We start from the raw sequence: 13,308 nt of genomic DNA, 5'->3' as shown, positions 1-13,308 counted from the left end.
GGGGCCAGACACACTTGTGTCTGGATTCTGGCAGAGCTCTGATTAGCTCCTTGGTCTTGAACTAGTAGCTCTTACTCTTGGATCAGTAAACACCCCTTCATCCTCAACAGCTTCAGCATCTTCATCTTCTGGGAACCTTCCTGTAAACATTTTGCCTGCAAGCCAGCTCTTTTCTGATAACATTTTTCCAGAAGCCTTCTCAGAAAAAGCTGGTTTTCTTTTCTCCTATCCCAGTTGCCTTAGTTGTCATCTCTGTTACCCCAGTCCCACTCTCTACCATCATTTCCAGACCATTAGGTCTCTTGTTCTTCTGAAAATATAAAAATAAAAACAATACTGCTTCTTTGAAGCTCACATCATTCACTCATATGAGGCCCCTCTTCCTTGAAACAGTCAAAATTCCGTTCCCATGTTCCCATGACTTCATTCGCTGAACACTTTGGCCCCTGGATGGCAGCCCTCTTTTTCTGCCCAAACTCTTCCAGCATCTCAGATGACTTCAACATCCGTGAAGATGTCTTCACGTTTTAGCTACTCGGTTCCTAGGCCATCTCTTTCCAATGACTTTTTGACACCTGTACCACATCCACCCACCCCATAGTCATATCTTGGACCATATCATCACTAAAAACCCTACCACCTCTGAAATCTCCAACGAAAACCTTCCAATCCTACCTCCCTATCGGTTTAGCTCACACGCTCAAGTGCTCTCGCAGCAAAACTTTTCAACCTCATTGAAAATTTTAATCCATTAATCCCACAACTTTCTACCTGCTGGCCGTCCTCTTGTTATCATTCTTCCTTGTCTAGTGTACCTCCTATGATTCATTATTATGATCACCTTCTTGCAAATATTGTCACTTCTGATGCCTTCTGCTGCTTCAGTCCCATCCACCTGGTAACCCCTTAACCTTGAATGAACTGAGCCACCCACACTCCCATCACCTGTATCCAAGTAGCAGAGGGTTGCTGGAGAAAACCCTCCAATCAGGCTGGTATTACTCTAAACTGATGTCCACCAGCCTCCTCTGATGTCTCATGCCCGCAATCCTAGGTGTTTAAATGTACTCCTTCCCACCTTCTCCAAACCTCTAGCACTTCTACCCACTGCTACTCAGAAGCACATTGCCTTTTATTTCACCAAGAAAACAGAGGCTTTCAGAAGTTTATGTTACAGTAGAAGATGTGTGATATGGACAAATACTTGATTAACTAATAGAAAAAAATTAGGCTGAAGTGGATAATTAAAGATACCCACACATATATCTTACCCACCTTATTTTGATGTTATGCATAGAAAGGACATTTATTGATAATATTTGAATGGATGCCCAAGGTCATTACTTGAGTGGGTCCCTGGAGGCTCTTAGTTTCTCATTGTCTTTTTTGTAGGGGTTTAGGTTTCTCTATTACACAATTGGAATCTGTGATTTCCAGATTCAATCTTTTTAAAGATGAGTACCCACTTGTGTGTTTTTGCAAACAAGCTGAACTTAGAGGACAGTGCTTTTTATTTATTATGTTTTTTTTCTTTAAGAATGGTCTCTTGCACATACCACACTCAACATTTTTTAATGTCTTTTGCCTTCACTCAGTCATTCTAATGCATTCAACATAGTTTCATTAGAAACAACTCTTTTCACCCTCATAATTCATGGCTTGTGTGATATTTTATTAATTTACATAATTATTATAACAAATATAACTGTTATAGATAGATTTGAGAACAGACGCCACTTTTTTTGATATGCATACAAATCAGCAGGTGAGAGCACAAAGGTACATCCTTCACTGTTCTTTAATACATGCAAACCCTTTGATCATTATAATCTTTTTCCTTTCAAAGAACAGCAGATAGCTTTATGTTTAAAAATGTAGAGGATAGGCATTGGAATGAGGAGGAAAATATGACTTTTAAGTCCTGACAGCAAATGAGCCATTTATTTCTAGAGGTCACATTTAAATTGGTTTGAATTAAGATGTCATCATTGAAAGGCAATTATCTAATTAGTATTTTAAAAAACCTGATCATGAAAATCCCCAAAAATGGGGATTGCAAGATGGCAGAGGAGTAAGACACAGAGACCACCTTCCTCCCCACAGATACATCAGAAGTATATCTACACGTGGAACAACTCCTACAGAACACCTACTGAACGCTGGCATAAGACCTCAGACTTCCCAAAAACCAACACATATATATGGAATCTAAAACAATTAAAAAATGGTTCTGAAGAAACTAGGGGCAGGACAGGAATAAAGACACAGACGTAGAGAATGGATTTGAGGACACAGGGAGGTGGAAGGGTAAGCTGGGGTGAAGTGAGAGAGGGGCATGGACATAGATACACTACCAAATGTAAAATAGATAGCTAGTGGGAAGCAGGCACATAGCACAGGGAGATCAGCTTGGTGGTTTGTGACCACCTAGAAGGGCGGGTTAGGGAGGGCGGGAGGGAGACGCACAAGGGAGGAGATATGGGGATATATGTATATGTATAGCTAGCTGACTGACTTCGTTACACAGCAGAAACTAACACACCATTGTAAAGCAATTATACTCCAATAGAGATGTTAAAAGATAAGTAAATAAAATAAAATAAAGTAAAATAAAACAGCAGATTATACCAAACTGACTAGGATCACAGTGAAATATCATTAAGTACTGAACCCTTTCTGGGACATTCTTCAATGTGTAGGACTTCTGTTGCTTTACTTTCAGGTAAATAAATTCAACCATTTTTTCAATTCAAAAAAGAAAAAAAAAGAAAATCCCTGAAAATGTAATTAAGCATATTATTACCAGTTTTAGTTACATGTGTAAATGGCCATTTGAAATTGAAACAGATTAGAGCACTCTGACGCTTGTTAATGCTCTGATTTTCTTATTACATGCAGTGTATACACGACAAAGTTAACTTAGGCCTAGTGCTCATTCAAATAGATGCTGCTTATAAATACTATTAGTCAAATTGTTAACATATGACATAGTGGGGGGTGGAATATGGGGTCCCTGGACACATAATATTGTTTACACTTTCAATTGTTTTGAAAGATACAAGGATTTAGAACACAGTTAAGCAAAAATCTTTAGCAGATTTATGCATACCCTTAAATAATCTGTTAAATTCCCTGGTGATCATAGTTTACTTTAACTATTAGAAATGGCTTTAATACCATCTCTCTGGTATTACAATTATTAGAAAAGGAATCAACACTTATCTAAGGGTGATTAAACTCAATTATTGTCAAGAAAGAGAAAGATTTTATGGTCTTTTAATTTCTGCCTTCTTAAGGATCGTGCATTGGTAGCAATGCTCTTCCAAAAACTGAGAATTCTTTCTCAGTATATGGTGTTTAGAGAAAATATAATGTAAGAATAAAGACGTGAGCAATAAGAATTCTAGTTACTGTTTCTAATTCTTAAGTCATTGCCACCTAAATAATGTTAGTTGTAGAAAATTTAGTAAAATTTTATTTATATATTTATGGGTACTGAATTTCTGCATTGTGTCCTAAGAGTCAGTAGCTAGACCCAAATTTGTTTACAATCTAAATTTAAATTTTAAGGTGAAAAGAAAATATTTGCGTAGGCTTTTCCAACTCATCCCCTTGCTCATCCAGGTGGTCGCCCTGCCCCCACCCAAGGAATATTTATCTTTCTAAATCAGTCATCACTTCTTGGCTTGACCTTTATCTTCTCTGAGAGTGAAGTCCTCAGATAGATAAATGAGAAGGAGTTAGTGGTTCCATGTTTCTGCGCTAGCAATCTGGTCTTTATTAGCCTTTGTGTTTTCCAGGATAAGGAGCGTTGACAACACATCCTTCAGGATGCAGGGGAATGCCTCTGCATGTCTTAGGCTGGCAAATTTACAACAGATGGAGAAAGGAATGAGCTCGCAGTTGCAGTCAGCCTGTGTGTACCCAAGGTTGCACATGGCAATGTAGTGTGTCGATCATGGGGCACTTCCTGCGTGGCTCCTGACTCTGCCGAGAGCGTGTTATGAGTTGCTTGTGCTGTCACACCATAGAGTATTGAGAGGGTGTTACTGAAGCCGTTTGTTTCTTCACTCTTCCCTTAACTCTACTTCTCTAGGAAGAGATCAGACGGCTACCAAGAGAGAACATTTCGTCTTGAGGGCGCCATATTCTGCCCTTGATCACATTTTCCGTTCTTAACGCTAGAATCTATTTATTTTAAGATCAGGGACTTTTCAAAAATTGTGTGTGTGTGTGTTTGAGTGTGTGTCTGTGTAAATGAAATAATTTTCATTTATAGATACCTGGGGATTCTTAAGATTGGATGAGAGAAAAATAGTATTTGTTTTTGTTTTATTTGTTTCTTGCGGTACGCGGGCCTCTCACTGCTGTGGCCTACTCCCGTTGCGGAGCACAGGCTCCGGACGCGCAGGCTCAGCGGCCATGGCTCACGGGCCCAGCCGCTCCGTGGCATGTGGGATCTTCCCGGACCGGGGCACGAACCTGCGTCCCCTGCATCGGCAGGCGGACTCTCAACCGCTGCGCCACCAGGGAAGCCCGAAAAATAGTATTTGGAATAGCTTGGAGCCTGACGTGTCTAAATGTGAACTCTAGATCCACGCATGTGTGTTACCTGTGAAAGTTTCTTAGCCACTCTGAAAGTTCCCTTAACTTTAAAATAGTGACCATACCATCCATCTATCAGGATTGTTTTGGAGATTAAATGATAACACATATAAAGTATATAGTAAATGTTTGGCATATAGTAACAGTTAAACACTTGGTGGTTCCTCTCCCCAAATAATAACTCCAGGGGGGTGATCCTCAGCAAATGTTTCATCATCTGAACTGAAAATATAGTAAATGGGACAGAAGTTCTCAGTTAACTTAATAAGCTACCAAACTTCACCATAAAAGTTCATGGGAATTTATTGCCCCCTGCAGTGTACTACCTGCTGTTTACTGCCCACGTCCTGTAGGTCTCTGTGCCAGACATTGTAAGGCTTACTAGGAGAAATCCCCAAAGGGCCTTAGATCCAAGACTTGTATGATGTTAGGGACCCACAAAAACATTCTGAGCAAAGAAGTGACACGCAGAAAGTGTTCTTAAGGAAGTGTGAGCTCTTGGCCTGTGTGGAAAGGTCTGGAGAATGGAGACACCTGAGGTGCTGAGGACCTAGGATGCCATTGTGACCATCTAGGGCAGTGAGGTGGTGAGGTCTGAACTAGGTGGTTAAATCTGGGGCTTCCCTTCAAGGAATGATGATTCCTTTGACAAAAGCAGAAAAGAAAGGCACCGTGCTTTGATGAAAACTGCCCACCCATCTGTGTGAGGCTATCTGGGGACTTGGATCTGTGGAGCTGACCCTCATGCAGAGGCCAGCTCACAGGTGTGGTGAGTGTCCGAGGGGCACACAAGTCTCAGTCAACAGATTGGAAATGATTAGCACTCAGAGGAAGCTAGAAAGAGGGTGACAAGTCAATTATGGCCCAGTTTCAGGGGCTTGGTAGAGCGGCTCATACAGCCCAAGTTGGAGAACATGAATTTAGAGGGAACGGATCAACATACATTTACCATTTTATCTAGCTTCTCTCAGTGATCCCAAATCAAGCAGCGAAGGGTATGTGTCTAGAATAGGGATTGGCAAAATGCACCCTGCAGAAGAACAAGGAAGAGAGAATCGAGGGCCCTGGCAAAAGCAACGCTGGGGTCTATGCTGGGAAGTGAAACAGAGGTGCCAGAGGGGGCTGATGGGTTGGTGGAGAAAAGTCGTCCAGAGCTTTCGGTGAATACAACATCAAGTTCGTAAAGAAGGAGAGAAGGTGGGGTATGCAGGCAGGGGTGTGATTGTGTAAATGATCCTAAAGGCAAAGATACCTCTGTGTTAATGGGTAATTGGAGTGGAGTGAAAGTAATCGCCATGTAGGAGGCTCTGTGACTATCAGATTAATTTGTTAGAAGAATCATCTAGGTCCAGGTTGATTTTCCAAGAATGATGGCAAGAAAAGGGCAGGAAAAGAAGAAAATGAATCGGGCGCTGAAGTCGGTAGGAATGTTAGCAGAAAGTTCTAGAGATCAAAATATACTGTATAACATGGATGGACCTAGAGATTGTCACAGTGAGTGAAATAAGTCAGGCAGAGAAAGACAAATATCTTATGATATCGCTTATATGTGGAATCTTACACGGAAGAGGTTGCTAAGAGACAGCAGAACCATGATGAAATGGCTCTTGAATGGAGGATGGTGAAGACTCATCTCCTCGTGCTGTGAGCTGAGGTTCATGGGAGTATCTTCTCTGGAGAGAGTGGCAAGGATGCTAGCCAGTTCTTGCACAGTAGGAAGAGCAAACTAATGGGAAACCCAGACCACAACCAGCATGTTCTGAGCACAGCCAGGGTTCCAAAAAGCCAAGTGTGGGAGGGGCTCTTAACAGCAGAATAAAAAAGGTGGGAGAGCATTTCCACTGGTCTCCCATTTTCCTTCTAGGCTTTTAGCTGTATCATAAAGAGTAAGAATTATTTATTTAGAAAAACAGGAATTGTGTTTACCTCCCATACAAGACTGAAAAAGCTATATATTTCCTTCTCCACTTGTCGTTCTTACTTTGTTTACTTGTGTCTGCAAAGCGTGCACAATTTTTCTATGTGCAAAGATGCTGTGAGTATAATAGACTATTGACTTCCTCATAAGTTTGAGTTAAACTGAAAGAATAATAAGCAATGTTGATATTTGCTCAGAATTATAATAAATGTGTAACCGTGGTGCTCACCAGGTTAAAAGAGCATTTCGCTCCTGTTGTGGGGGAGTCTGCCTAATGTGTTTGACATTTGAAATATGAACAATGCAAGAGATCTTAGAGATAATACAGCAAAACAAGTTATTGAATTTTATTTTTTTAAATGTCAGCATTGGTTTGTAATACATTATTTGACATTGCGGCATTTTTTTTTAATTGGCCATGCTTTTGCAATTTTTTTGTTTTTTCTTTTTTTTTTCCCCCATACTTTATTGGGGAAAGAAGTATAAGAAAAAATATTAGGAACATGTAGTTCTAAAGGAGACCTAATAGATACACTTAAACATTGGGAATTGGGCGCTGCGTTGAATGTCTCTATTAATATCACATAAGGAAACAAACATCTACCGCCTTAGAAATTGGCCATGACTCTGTAGTCAGGGTTCAGCTTCAAAGGCAGGCTGCAAAATATTTCAGAAAGGGTCTGATTATCCCGATGCAGATTTAGCGAGATGAGTGCAGTACAGCTGAGGACTTATGGACAACCCCTCCTACCCCGCCCCCGACAATGTCCTCCATGAAATGTTAGAGAATAAGGAAGAAGTAAAATTCTGTGTTTCATATTTCCCAGACACCAGATGGCATAAAAGTTCAAGAGCGATAGCAGTGAACTTTGGCTAATAAAACAAATGGACAAAATTAAGATACCAATAGAAATAACCACTGTTGTTTCAAAGATTTATTGATGACATAGGGTGAAATTTTTGTTTGTGTGTTTAAATAAGAAGCTGCCTTGATGTGTGACTGTTGCCTTACTATTTGTTTGTTCAAACATTTGCCCAGCCCGTGTTAACCACCAGGCATTGTTCTAGGCACTGGTGATTCAGCAGTGAACAGATTCCCTGCACCCACATACCTCTCACCCGAGTGGTGTGAATAAAGAACACAATTTCAGATGCCAGGTGTTCAAGGCATCTCCCCTTTTTTACCTAAAGGTGGGCAAATAACCTTGTGCTCACTTAGATCTGTGCTGGTTCTGGACAAACATCCACTCCACCACTGGAGCAAAACCTGATCACCTTTAACAGAGAGTATACTGTATATAGAGTGTGTCAACTGAAAAAAATGCACCACATGACGGTTGTGAGTTAAGTTTTATTTGGAGCCCAATGAGGACTATAGCCCGGGAGACAGCATGTCGGGGAGCTCTGAGTCACTGCTCTGAAGAGGTTGGGGCATGGGGGGAAGGTCAGAACATATCTGATTTTAGGGAAGGGGATACATGCCATCGAGCACACATTTTGGCCAAAGGTTGCTAGTCACGAGAAGCAGATGTCTTCATTAATGATTCTAGGGCTTTTCTAGATATGAGCAGATGCAAGAAACTGGGCTCATAGAATCTTCTCCTGCAAATATCTAACTATCTGAAGGGCTGTTCTGCCAGTTTTCCCAGAGCACCTGATCTCAGCCCTGTCCTTCTTTCAGGGGACGTTGAAGGTCGGCAACTGCAGTGGCTACCGACTTCACACTTGTAGGGCCAGGTGGTGAGCGACAAGGTCTAGCAGGCACGAGCACACAACTAAGTGTGCACGTGTGCTCATCTCTGTTAACAGCTCTCTGTCTCCTTCTCCCTTCCCCACCGCCCTTCTCTCTGTTCAAGGCTCCCACCACGTTGCCTCACACACACACGCACACACACACGAAAGTAGGAGGTCCAGTCTCCTCATGAACACAGGGGTCCTGGTTCTAAGGGGAGAAGCCACCTGTGTTTTCAGTCCCCAGGGAGGCGAGAAGTAGGATTGGGGCCCTTCTGTCATCCCCCAGGCTGACCTTGTAGCCACCCTTGCTAAACGCTGTGCACAAAACTGTCACTCTTTCAGGCCCTGGGGCGGCGGCAGTGCCCTCACTTAGATCTTTCAGGGAGAGCAGTGCCGATTCAGACACTGACCCATGCTAAAGCTGTCCAGGTGGCTCTGGTCGAAGCGTACAGACCAGTCCGCGAAGTGCGTTCCTGCATCTAATGTATCATGTGCTTGGTGCTAACCCCATACTCATGGAAGGTTTAATAACAGTGAGGACGTATTTCCGAAATAAGTGAACAGAAAAGGAGTAAATTAATTAAAAAGATTTACTCAGCAAAGACACATGTATGTTCTTGATATGCGGCCATGGTCTCTGGTGGTCTGTCTATCAAACCAAGGGTTAACCTTCACCTAAGTATTATGTCTTGTTCAGGAAAAGCAGAGGCAGTAGTTCAGCTAAGTCTGCTTAAGTCGTCAGTATGAGCAGAACATCTGGATGAAATCAGATCTTCTATATTCAGTCTTAAGTTGAGGGCTAGAATATTACCTTGAGAAAGAAGAAAATTACTTGGTGTTTTGTCTTCTAGACTAGTTCTTCTTGCTATTGCAACTAAGAATATTACTTTTTAAAGTCATTCAGGCCTGAAAACTCAGAGTGACCTCAGACTCCTCTTAGGTAAATCTGTCCCGGTCCGTGTGTATTTCAGACACACCTGCTTTGACTTTCTAAAGAAAGCAAACCTTTATTTCTTTCTTAAATCCTTCTTTTGTGGATGGACATGGTGCTGAGGGGAATATTCATGAGGAGCTTATGTTCTAGAACTTTATATTCATAACAGAGAACAGTAGATTTGCTAAGTGGAGCAGCTGTCATTCTTTTGTGGAACCATGAGGCAGTTTCAGTGAAGTATGGGGAAGCAAACTGAATTTGCATAATTAAGCGCCAACGCATTTCTCTCTCTCTTTTTTTCATTGTGGTAAAAAATACACAACATAAAATTAACCATCTTAACTGTTTGTAGGTGTATGGTTCAGTAGTGTTGACTAGGTCCATGTTTTTGTGCCGCTGATCTCTAAAACTCCTTTTTATCTTACAAAACTGAAACTCTACGCCGATTGGACAGCAACCCCCATTTCTGTCTTCCCCTATAGTCCCTGTAGACCACTGTTCTACTTTCTGTTTTAAATTTTATTTATTTATTTAGTTGTGGCTGCGTTGGGTCTTCGTTTCTGTGCGAGGGCTTTCTCTAGTTGCGGCGAGCGGGGGTCCCTCTTCATCGCGGCGCGTGAGCCTCTCACTATCGCGGCCTCTCTTGTTGCGGAGCACAGGCTCCGGACGCGCAGGCTCAGTAGTTGTGGCTCACGGGGCCAGTTGCTCCGCGGCATGTGGGATCCTCCCAGACCAGGGCTCGAACCCGTGTCCCCTGCATCGGCAGGCAGGCTCTCAACCACTGCGCCACCAGGGAAGCCCTACTTTCTGTTTTTATAACACTTCATAAAGTGAAAGTGGAACAATGTAGTTTGTCTTTTGTGACTGGATTATTTCAGTATAATGTCCTTAAATTTCATCCATGTTGTAGTGTATGCCAGAAGTTCCCTCCTTTTTAGGGCTGAATAGTGTCCCATTGTACATACAGACCACATTTTCTTTATTCATTCATCCATCGGTGGACAAGGGGTTGCCTCCGCCTCTCGGCTATTGTGAGCAGTGCTGCAATGAACATTTGTGTGAAAATATCTCTTTGCGATCCTGCTTTTATTTCTCTTGCATAAATATCCAGAAGTGGGATTGCTGGGTTATAGGGAAATTCTGGTTTTAATTTTTTGAGGAACCTCCATACTGTTTTCCATAGCAGCTGAGCTATTTTCCATTCCCACCAGCAGGGCACAAGGGTTCCAAGAGCAAATGCGTTTCTTAAGATCTGTTACTTGTGCCTCGTGACACACACTTGACCACTTCCAGGCTAAACCCCAAGCTTGCCTTTGTCATTGTCTCCGGCACACTGGAGTGCACCCTGCTATCCCCCCAGCCCGGCAGGCGCCAGAGGCTAAGAGAAATGGATTATGTACTGGCGTCTAGTAGGTTCGTTGTAGCTGAGTCACGCTTCTCTGCTTCTCACGTGCAGGTACTGACCGATACAGCAAAGTCAGCTCAAGCAAAGAGAGAGGGTTCTGGCTGTGTGTTCTGTCCTAGAGGGGTGGCACGGCAGTCACATTTTCTGTGGCTAATGTGTAATCATGTTAGTTGTCTCCACACGTGCCCAGCTGGGTCACCCTTCGCTGTCGCCATAATCAGACAAATGTACTAACACACTGAGGCCAAGGCATACATCCTTGCAATACGATCATTTATAATTTTAGGTCTATAAGATTTCATTACTTTTTCCCCTCTAACTAGAGTTTCACTATATGGTGCATTGATCTAGGGAAATGCAGGTCCAAGAAAGATATTCCTAGATTTTCTTCCACTTCTTCCAGATTCTCTCTTTTGTGAGTTGGAGACATTAATACCTACTTGTCATAGGCAGGATTTTGCTCCTCATGACTTTTACTCCCTGGTGTTAGGCCTGCAACTATGTTACACAACATGGAAAAAGGGGATTGAGTCTGTGGATGGAATTAAGTTTGCCAATCAACTGACCTTTTTTTTATTGAAGTATAGTTGATTTACAATGTTGTGTTAATTTCTGCTGCACAGCAAACGATTCAGATGAAATAGAAATTTTATCCTGGATTATCTGGATGATTCGAATGTAATCACATGGACCTTTAAACTTGGAAAGGGAAGGCAGAAGAGTCAGTTTGAGAGATGTGAGGTTGGACAAAGAGACAGGAGAGATTTGAATCATGAGAAGGACTCAAACCGCTGTGGCTGGCTTTGAAGAAGGAGGGAGGTACCACTAGGCAGGGATTGCAGGCTACCTAGGGAAGTTGGGAACGGCCCTCTGCTGACACCCAGCAGGGATGCGGGACCTTGGTCCTCCCACAGCAAGGAGCTGAAATTCTGCCAACGACTTAAATCGACAAGGAAACAGATTCTCCCCAAGAGCTCGCAGAAGGGAGTGCAGGCCCGCAGACACCTTGATTTTAGTTCAATGAGAGCCATCCAGGACTTCTGACTTACAGACCTGCAGGACAAATAATACATATTGTTTAAAGCCAATAAAAGTTTGGTAATTTATTATGGAAGCAATTGAAAACTAATATACTACTTCCTAATGTGGTTTTTAGGAGTTAAATGAGGCAGCGTTGGCAAGACCCAGAGCTTGGTCCATAATAAGGGCTCAGTCATTTCTATGATTATCCCCAATAAAACACAACACAGCCCAATGTGCCCTAAAGAATCCAGGCCCAGAACACAGGAGTCAGGGGCCCTCTGTCTGCACCCTGTACCCTGCCACGTGGGCTATTGTAAATAATACTGCAATAAACATGGAAGTGCAGGTATCATTTTGAGATAGTGATATGATTTCTTTTGGATCTATGCCCAGAAGTAGAATTGCTTGATTTTATGTTAATTCTATCAATATTTTGTGGGAAAAAAAATACTGCTTCCCATAGTCGCTACATCAATTTACATTCCCATAAACAGTTAACAAGTGTTTCCTTTTCTCCACATCTTTACCAGCTCTTATCTCTTGTCTTTTTGATAATAACCGCTCTTACATGTTTGAGGCTGGATTTTATTATTATATTTATTGTGCTTATTAAGGTCCAACAGACCTCACATTAGTGTCACTAAAGTTAATATATACAATTCTCTAAGTGCCTTGACATTTCAGTTGCTTTGAATAAATAAACTGAAATACTTTTCTATATTTGGTCAGGGTTTGTCCATCTCAATTGCATAGCTGTATTTCTTAGAATCTGAAATATTTTGATGTGGAAACTTTCTTGTTATTACCAGAAATTATCAACAGAACATTTTCACAAAAGTGTATTACCTTTTGCTATTTAGTTAATAGCAACGATTGCAATGGATTATAAGATGCACCCCAACTTTATGAAAGCTAAACTACAAAGTAGTTCAATCGTAGGAGATGAACAAAAGATCTTCTTAATAAAAGAGTGTGAGCTAATAAATGTAGGACTTTTTGAATTCATAAGGAAGGAAATGCATGTACTATTATCATTTTGCAAAACCCCCAATAAATTAACCAATTCAGACAAGAATCGATAAAAGACATTAAGACAATTAGTGATGGTTATGGAGGAGAGGATATTGGCAAGGTGGCAAGCACATCACACCACAGGTTTTTTGATAATTGCAAAGGAGAATCTTACCTTTACCATGGATCTCTCTGGTGGTCACCACTTCAGTACAGTGATATAATTTAGCCTTAATAGTAGTGGGTCTGCATAAAGGTATAGATCTAAAGATGACTCAGTATGGATTATCCAACATCATTTATGACACATTCTTACCAAGATTGTTTGATCAAGTGTAAATAGCCTTTGGACTTAACTTCAGATTATAGGAAATAAAGAGGATAGAGGCACAATAAACTATAGGATGGAGTTCAAGCCTCCTGGTTCAGAAAATATACACTGTGCAGTCGACCTTGGTCTAGAAGGCAGAAAAATCACTACATCTAGTCTTGGCCACTTAAATCAGGAGGGGAAGCCCACCTAAACTTGCAGGAATCTTTCTCCCAAGAGATTATAGGGGATGATCACCAATTACCAATTAAATCTTTTCATCTTTGACCCTACATTAAACGCTTTTTTCTTTAATCCTGAAAAGACATTTGTTTCCATTAAGACAGGCATATGTATTAGGAATAACA

The sequence above is a fragment of the Delphinapterus leucas genome, chromosome 17, assembly GCF_059928025.1.
Source record: "Delphinapterus leucas isolate spDelLeu-1000000601 "Yukka" chromosome 17, BTC_Dleu_Yukka2, whole genome shotgun sequence".
Classification (NCBI taxonomy): domain Eukaryota; kingdom Metazoa; phylum Chordata; class Mammalia; order Artiodactyla; family Monodontidae; genus Delphinapterus; species Delphinapterus leucas.
The sequence above is the reverse complement of the archived record's forward strand: the minus strand, read 5'-3'. Positions refer to the sequence as shown.